The sequence below is a fragment of the Melitaea cinxia genome, chromosome 26 (genome assembly GCF_905220565.1).
Source record: "Melitaea cinxia chromosome 26, ilMelCinx1.1, whole genome shotgun sequence".
Lineage (NCBI taxonomy): Eukaryota > Metazoa > Arthropoda > Insecta > Lepidoptera > Nymphalidae > Melitaea > Melitaea cinxia.
The window spans coordinates 10,650,476-10,657,662 of NC_059419.1; the positions used below are offsets into that span (position 1 = coordinate 10,650,476).

The 7,187-nt window shown below is 35.5% G+C and overlaps 1 long non-coding RNA gene across 1 annotated transcript; it reads left to right on the forward strand.

Annotated features, from left to right (window-relative positions):
- The first annotated feature begins 1,327 nt into the window (after positions 1-1,327).
- On the forward strand, positions 1,328-6,534 carry LOC123666492. Its single transcript, XR_006745252.1, has 4 exons — positions 1,328-1,520; positions 4,333-4,513; positions 5,525-5,690; positions 6,442-6,534. It is a non-coding gene; the product is annotated as an uncharacterized LOC123666492 (long non-coding RNA).
- The last annotated feature ends 653 nt before the right edge of the window (positions 6,535-7,187 follow it).

Below are 7,187 nucleotides of genomic sequence, written 5' to 3' on the forward strand. Positions count from 1 at the left end.
AAATAATAATTTTTTTAAATAATAAAACCTTCCTTGGGCCTTAAGAAACAAACTAAAAAATTAGCCGAATTGATCGAGTCACTCTCGAGTTATGCGCTTAGCAACATTCATTTTTATCTATATAGGATACTTAGTAAGAAAAATTGGTTTGATAAATCTTTGCTAAGCTTGTTTTTCGTTTTCGAACTTAAACAGAATCAGGCGTATGATGATTTTGCAGCATCTTACTGGGATACTGGTGTTATTAATAGCAATTCTAAACTTCGTGTGTGCTTGTGGAAGAAAGCGAATAACTTGCGGTCCCGATAATCCCCCTTGCAGAAGATAGTACTGGTAATAAACTTCATAAACTTTTCTAAATCTATATAGATATGTACTATAACACCCTATACCTAACAGAACTTAGAAAATATTATAAAGAAGTCAGAAAGATAGATGCCACCGGATGAATTATTAATCATCTGGATACAATTAGTGACAATGGGGTCTTAAGTTAATCAACTAAGGTAAAGCACAACATTAAATATTCTGCTCAAAATGTAGAACAGCCCGACTGGCGAAGTACTAGTAACTTGATCTTACAGAAGATCAAAGCTAAATAGTACTGCTTTCAAGCAGTGTTGTGTTCCTGTGGTGAGTATGGTGACTAGAGCTCTTAGGGAGGGTCGGATGGTATGGTCAGCAACGTGCTTGCGATGCTTCTAGTGTTGCAGATGTCTATAAGCTACGGTAATCGCTTACGCAGCTTTATGCAACTAGTACAATAACGTTTACCGAACTAGTTGCATAAAAAATAATATCTTGGTACGTGAATACGTTCTTTTTGAGTTTAAAGCGATTTTAATTGAAGTCGATTTTTTTCGTTTACTAGCAGGGCTAGAGTAGGGTGGACAAGAGAAACCGGGGCGAGGTGGCGAATGCTAGCGCGATCCCATCTCGTCCCACCCAGGTGGATGACTGCTCACACGTGGTGATTTTTTAGTCACTAGGAATCTGACATAGGGCGCCGGAGGGTATCCATGATGGATTTTCTCCCCAAGAAAAAAAAATGGGTGGACAAAAGGAACATGATCTATTAAACCTATAGACCTCCCCTCCCTCTCGTTGAAAGAACGTAATTATGAGTCGGACACCTTATAAACATATATCGTATTCAATTATATATAAAACTTAGAGTATTTACTTTTTAAAATTAAATGTCCTTTCTACAAAAGAAATTTTTATCAATTCTTAATATAATAATTATAATTACAACGGTATATCATTTATGTAGATGTTTTTCATACATTTTTAATTTAATATATTGTTATCAGCATAATAGTTCTCAATCGTGCTATGGATGAAGCCTTCGTCAAAGAGGTGATAGTGTTGATAGTGACACTGCTGCTCTCGTACCTGGAGACCTGCTACGGTTGTTCGAGACACCAGTACGTTGATTGCAACGAGAACAGTCCCAAGTGCGATAAGAAATCAACATAGGAAGCTAATTTATTGAAAATTTAACGCAATTTATACATTCCGTAAGTTGATAATATGACTATATTAAAAAAGTAGACTTACTTAATATACAGTAGACTTACTTTAACGCCATTTTTTCCGTGACTATTTATTTTCTTTTAAACAAATCTTTTTCTAACAGTAGCTTCAGCCCGTAATATCCAACTTCTAGTCATAGGCCTCTTTCCGCATGTAGAAGGATCAGAGATCAGATCAGATCAGCTCAGAGAAGGATCAGAAATAAAAAAAATAGTCAATACAAATGTTTGTCATGTGCGGGGATCAAACCCGCAACCGCTAGCGCAACAGGTAGATTCAATCCATGGCTGTAACCGTTGCGCCAACGCGGCGTCTAGAGCTAGCGCGTTGTATAGATTCGCGTTAAGAAAATTGTGTTTGCTTTAAAAACGAAAAAAAACCGTCTTCGATTACATCGAACGTAGGTAGGTAAACGAAAAAATTGTCAGTAAAAGTTAGTTTTAATAAAGTTTTATAGTTATAGATAACTCCAAAAGTAGTCTTCTCACCCTCTTTTAACCATCTTGACACCAAATTTTATTTAAAAAAAAAAATTGTGCTAAAGACCACACGCCAAGAAGACACTTCTCTCCACTAAATTTTATATCCCCCTTTCAACTTCCGTTCGCCTCGCCTAATCACACTTTTCATAACGTCGTTTGCATTAACCAGCTTACTGACCAAGTCAAATGTGCGTAAGGAAGTTTTACTTAGAAATGTCTTAGTATTTTTTTTAAAGAATCCCTATATTTACATAATTATATCGATAATGGTTAATGAGACAACACAAATTACGAGACAGCTCAACTTGCGTCATTCGATGCAGTTATTTGTAACAAGATCTTGCACTCGGAGCGTGCATAAGGCGTACATCCGGCGTTCCTTGCCAGTTGAGATGCGACTTCCCAGAACTCGCTGTAAACTTAAGATATCAATTAGTAAATAACTCTGAACGTCTATAATTAACTCCAAATGCGTCATCATTTACATAAATGAGAATATTATTGTTAGGTTAAGTATATTCTGTTGTGTGTACTCCGTCATAATAATTATGTTTTTATTAAATGTATAGGTAACTAAGATAGGGCACAGCAAATATGCTGCTCAAATCTGGGGCCGCATCTAGGGTGCCTTACAGAAGATCATAGCTAAATAATACTTTCAAGTAGTTTCGTGTTCTTGTGGTAAGTAAGGTGACCAAAGCTTGGGGCTAGAATCAGCAACGCGCTTGCGATGCTTTTGGTGTTGCAGACGCCTGTAAGCTACGGTAATCGCTTACCATCAGGTGAGCCAAACGAAGAAAAACCGACTTCAATTATATCGACAATTATCTAATACAACGTAGGTAGACGAAAAAATATTCAAGTAAATACGCATTATCAAAGATTACTCCAAAAGTTGTAATCAGATCTCGATGAAATTTAAATGTGGCCACATGATAAACATCGGCTTTCGATTAAATTAAAAATCATCAAAATCGGTACACACAGTAAAAAGTTATGCGGATTTTCGAGAGTTTACCTCGATTTCTCTGGGATCCTATCATCAGATCCTGGTTTCCTTATAATGGTACCAAACTAGGGATATCCAATTTCTAACAAAAAAATAATTGTCAAAATCCGTTCGTAAACGACGGAGTTATCCCCGAACATACATAAAAAAACAAAATATATACGGTCGAATTGAGTAACCTCCTCCTTTTTTTGAAATCGGTTAAAAATATAAACCAAATTAAAATTAAAACAGAAATACCTAAAGTCAAATAAAACAAATTAATCAAATACTACATTATTTATATCAGATAGATAAATATGAATATTGGGAGAAATTCTAAGACAGATATTTTTATTGATTTATTCAGCTTGTGACGTCCCATTGCTGGACATAGGCCTCCATCTCCATGTAGGAGAAAGATCGTAGCTTAATCTACCAATCCGCTCCACTGCAGTTTGGTACGTTGGAGATAATAATTAATAGGGTAGGAACAGAATAAAGACAGACTTAAAGCTTTTTTTCTTTTCGGAATAAGATAAATGTCTAATTTGTGACGTGAAAATCCAAGCTCGAATATGGCATTGTAAATACGTACATATATGATATAATTTATTACTAATTAATGCTGTGTGGCTACGGCACTAAAGAATTTAGCCACCCCCTCTCTCCCGTGGGTGTCGAAAGAGGCGACTAAGGGATAATAAGGTTCCACAACCATCTTGGAACTTAAGAAGCCGACCGATGGCGGGATAACCATCCAACTGCTGGCTTTGAAATATACAGGCCGAAGACGGGCAGCAGCGTCTTCGGTGCGACAAAGCCAGTACTGCGGTCACCAACCCGCCTGCCCAGCGTGGTCACTATGGCCAAAACACATGAGTTCACGTTATTTTTACGTAAACTTGTGGAGGCTTATGTCCAGCAGTGGACTGTACAGGCTGTAATGTTAATGATATTACTAATTAATAAAAATCATATTAAAATTAGAGTATGATATCATGCTGATATGTGCACATTCCACACACCAATTTAAGAATCAACTTTTTCTGATTTTATCGCAGTTATGAAGTTGTTTTTAAATGCCCGACCTTGCAGATACTTTAAAGCAACCATGGTCAAGGTCCTCCCTGTTCCTTCTCTGTTTCACATATTGTTTTTCGAAAAAACATTAGAAAACAGTTTAAGAATATTATACTGGATGCATATACACGTATGCAACAAAATTACATCGATTGTTTGCAGTGGGATACGTAATTTTAAGCATCATCTCAACTGCCTGTTGCAAATAACACTAATACAAGATTTTAATTCTCGTTCTCTTAGAAAATCTTCTAAAAAGATGCAGTATCTTAACGAGTTCGTGCTGGTTTTCATTCACATCGCCGTGTGTGTGTTCGAGGTAACTCGCGGCTGCAGACGAGACAGGAGGCACTGTAAAGATGGCGGCTGTTACCCTTGTAACCAATTCGGTGGACCGAAAGTGCGCGCTAAGATCGGAATGAAGGTACGTATTAAAGGGTACTAGTGCCTTTGCTGAAAATTAAACCTTACCTAAACCTTAAATAGAATGTCGTGTTAAAAATTGTTTTATAGTAAAAATTATTCGTCTGTTTGCAACATACAAAACCAACGAACAAGTCCTTCGTTGCAGGGTAAAATAGGGGATGTAATATCATCCAAAACTGTTAACTATGTGACATAAGTCAAGTGCTAAACGACCGCAACGAATCCAACCGATAAGTCAGGTCATTTGGCCAAAACCAAAGTTATGTTAAAAGACAAGTCATACCGAAAACGGTATCGGTCGATCAGTCGATAATACCTTTCTCGAATTTGTAAAGAATAATGTCTAACAAAGTCATACAATCGAACTAGTTGATTGTATATTACGAAGTATTTGAAGCATTTATAATTGCTGGCCACATTTTGACAAAGTTGGCCAAACATGAAGGTCAAAAACAAGAGTAGATACTCTTGTTTTTCATTCAAATCGGTTTAGATAGCTAATATATTTAAATCATTCGTTGAGCTGTGAAACGCACGAAAACAGGCGGCAGGTACCTCATTTGACGACCAAGATTCTAAGAGAACGGTCAGAGCTTAATCCACCAAGCTGCTCCGCTGCGGTTTGGTAGATATGTACGTACATAGGAATTACGATCTCTATCAGCTGTATATGATCGCAACCGATACCTACTGCTTTCCGTGCTCTATGTGGCACAGTAGGGTGTCCCACAAGGATAGACACCCAGACCGAAAACAAATATTAGACAAATACCTATGCCGAGCGACCCACAGCCGACGGTGCTTAGATACACACCACATAAACAACGGTGAATTGTTAAAGTCCGTATTTCATTCTAGAAACAATTAAAAAATATGACTCTCCTTTTTTAGCCGTACTATTAATTATGTACCTACTTGAGACCATTATTTTCTTTTTACCTAAAGAATTAAATATTTAGTATGTACCTATCTATTAATAACAATTATTGATTCATTTCAATTATTTCAGTGAAATACTTCAATAAATACATAAGATGCGCGTTAAAAGCATCATATTACTTCTCCTGCTGTTGCTGTCTCTCGTGCTCGGCTGTCGGCGGAAGCGTCGTCAAAAATATTGCATTCCTTGCAAATATAAGGGTCCTATCATTGAAGTCATATATCCAAAGCAAAAAGTAAGATTTTACGAATAATTTTTCATTGAAGTAAGCTTTGAAAAGTTTAGTTAAAGCATTTGTCTATAGGCACGTTAATAAAATATAAAGCGATGTTTCGAAATCTTAAATTTACTTTTTTTGTTGTTACTAAATTACGTAGTTTAGCTTGTTCTTTATTTTTTTACAAGATGCGTATGAAAAGAAAATAAATATCTATGACGAATAGTACTTATTTGTAATTGTCTATTCCCTTAAAACCCGATACATTTTGTAGGCATCTTTTCTAGCAACAGCTGATGTTAATAAAAATTGTTGATATAAAGATCTGCGTAGAAATATACAAATTCTACTCGGAGATTTTAAATTATTGCGGTATTGTACAACACTTTTAACTGATCCCTCATTTAAGAGTTCTTACTTCTACCTTCCATAGAAATAGCATAGACAATTATAGACCACTAACTGACCTAGCAAACTTCGTACCGTCTTATTTTTGTTCTTAAATGTAATAATTACATATATCAAAATAAAATATAGCCTATCTTTCAAGTTGGATCAAACTGCACACGGTGTGCAAATTTGATTATAATCGATTAAGTAGTTTAGGAGTCCATCGCGAACAAACAACGTGACACGTAATTTATATATATTAAGATATAGTTTTATGGACCTATATGTGTACGTTTTTTGCTATTCGTGTATCTTTTTTGCTATTTTCTAGTAGTTTCTTCTAGCGAATTAAATTTATATAATCAACACTTTGTTTCAGAAAAGAATGATAATACAGCAGTGATTTAATATAATGAAAAAAAAAACACGTGAAAGTAACACACTGTTTGAAAATAAATAACTTTGAAATTATTCTTAAAAATTGTATCAAATGTTACGCATAATCTTTTAATAAACTTTTGAAGTATTTTAATTTTTATTTCATTCAATTGACAAGTAATGCCAACATGTTGGCACGACGCAGCGGTCAACACTGGCTCTTAGTCTGTGGTTTCGTTTTCGATCCCCGCTAATGGTCCCGGAGCTAGGTACAAATTTGGTCAATTATTTTCTCCCAATCAAAACTTCGCAAAATTCATTAGGGATTTATATTATATGAATATTCGCGACCGTCAGCTGCGACTCGGTGGGTGGGGCGGGCAGCCTCCCAGGCATGGAAAAAGTTTTTTTTTGTCATTTCCTCCCACTTTAAAATTTGTCGAGTTGAGGCCTATGCCTAGCAGTGGGATATTAGAAGCTGAAGCGTAAAGGAGAAAAACCATAATTAAACCAAGATATTTTATTTACATTCCGTTACAATCGAATCATTTGACTGCACTATATTGAACATAATAACTAACTAACCACTATATACTTATTGCGTAAAATAAACAAACATACAGTGATACAAAAACTTTTAAAACAATATTAATAATAAACATTTTACGTCTACAATGGAAATTTAGTCAAAATAATAGAAAAATATAAGTTTTTTTTTTCATTATCACCTAAATTGGTCTTTACACA